Here is a 2,102-nt window from a genome sequence, read left to right as displayed (position 1 = left end):
TTTTAAGGCAGTCCTGGGTCTTGCAACATGGGTCTTGTGAGAGATATCCGGTTATCTGGTCTGACCCCCACCCTTCGAGTACCTGTATCTGAATTCCTTGCTCAGGGGCAGAAAAACCAGTTATTTTGCAGTGCAGGCTCCTATAAAGCAGATCTGAAAAAGCTTATCTAGACCTGTTTCTTGAAAAACAAGTTATTTTGCAATGCAGGTTCCTATTAAGCTAAGCTAAAATAATTCTGGTGGTAGTCCATTTTGGGCCTGTCCCTTACACCTTCAGTAAATGATTTCAGTATACTGAGACAGTTTTCCTTTTCTTTCAGAAACCTAGCTGGTCTTAGATCTGCAGATATCAGGTGCTAGCCAGGACTGATCTTTGGGATGTAGATTCCCAGCTCTACCCAGGCTGGTCTTTGGGATGCAAATCAAGGTGGTTGCAGCTTGTGAAAGTGATTGTGGAAGGTTTCAGTTTGGCTTTGTATCTTCTTTCCTGAGGCCAGTATTACTACTGGCCTGCTGATGTAAGGAAACAATGTGGATGTAAAGAAACAATATATGGTTTGCTGCCTCAATGTTCTTTCTGTAACTCCTTTTGATGACATCACTGTAATGCCCCTTTTAGAGGTTCTATGATCTATATAAGGGGATCTTCCTGGATCTCAGTGCCAGCACGTGCTTGAGGATTCCTGAGGCCTCTATGACATACATCTCTTCCGTGTAATAACCTGCTGCTCCACGACCAACCAGCCTGACCCCCGTTTCCTTCCATCTCCTGACCATCGCCATCGACCTCCATGGAGTGGGGAAACGGCCTGACCGCCAGCCTTTTATTTTTTGTGTGTTTACACAGGTTCTGCTTCCACTTCCTTCATGCATGAGTCTCCTTCAAGATTGGGCAGAGTGGTCTTAAGCGTACCTATGGCTGGTTGCAGAGGTCTTCAGCTGTCGGGGTTCTACTCAGGGCAGTGAGGGAAATTCACCCCTCCCCGTCCAAGGGGCCCCGGTAAGGAAAGCCAGGTGCGGGGTCAGGAGCCTGTCGTTTTAGACATATTTGGAATTAATTTTAGATCGAAAAGTACTTATGTGCTTAGTAATAAATTACTATACACTTTCCAATCACCTCAGAGACCCCACTCTGCTTAGATAACTAGATTTTTAAATACAGGGCTGTTTTGCCTGTGTGTCATGACTGAGAATCACTCTCAGTAGATATGAAACTCACTATACACAAAGATGCGCACAGGCTACTTTGAGTCATCTGTGTTGTTAATGTGTGTTGGCCATTAAACTTCACTGAGACCCTTTGTTCTGTCCTTTATAGGAGCCTCATGAGTCTCACCTTCCATTCAAGTTGTACTTGTAATAAGGTGGAATGAAATCATCAATATTCTCCTCACCTCTTCCTTCAGGAGAAAAATCCTACTTACATTCAAGGTGGTCAAATTGCAGACAACACCATCCACCTTTTCCTGGAGATGTACACGGGACTGAGGTGACAACAGCAAAAGGCTCTAGTTTAATGGTTTTAATGAAGGTTTCAGGGAAGGGCATTAAAGAAGACTCATATACCATCTTCCAAAAGAATTATTTTGTAAAACTGATGCCTTGGGTATGGTAAAAGATAATATGGTAAAAACCATATTTTTCTTTCTAGGACATTAAAGTTCTAAATCTAACTATTCAAGCTGCTTTGAAATACATTCCTTGATTTGGAATCACTGTCTGCCATAGGAGTGAGTAAGGACAGCACTCAAAGTAATAAGAAGAGAAAAATATGGAAAAATTAACTCATACTATGTTTTGTAACATATATACTAAAATTGAAATGATACAGAGATTAGCATGGTCCTTGCACAGAGATGACATGCAAACTTGTAAAGTGATCCATATTTTTGTTTCAAGAAGAATTAACAGGGCCACTTTAAGCTAAGAAAATCCACACAAGTACAAAAATTCTACATAAAGATAGCACAAATCCCCATCACAACAATCTCCTCAATGTCAGTGGACTAAATGTGTGCCAATTCAAAGGCACAGAAAGGGAAGATGAATTAGAAAACTGATCCCAACATTCTGCTGCCTGAAGAAACACTTCTGAACAATCA

The 2,102-nt window shown here is 41.5% G+C and overlaps 1 pseudogene; it reads left to right on the top strand.

Moving 5' to 3' along the window:
- The first annotated feature begins 1,792 nt into the window (after positions 1-1,792).
- On the top strand, positions 1,793-1,891 carry LOC130016087 (uncharacterized; annotated as a pseudogene).
- Positions 1,892-2,102: the final 211 nt, after the last annotated feature.

The sequence above is a fragment of the Sorex fumeus genome, unplaced genomic scaffold (genome assembly GCF_029834395.1).
Source record: "Sorex fumeus unplaced genomic scaffold, SorFum_2.1 ptg000146l, whole genome shotgun sequence".
NCBI lineage: Eukaryota > Metazoa > Chordata > Mammalia > Eulipotyphla > Soricidae > Sorex > Sorex fumeus.
Note: the sequence above shows the minus strand (reverse complement) of the source record. Positions and strands in the feature narration are given on the sequence as shown.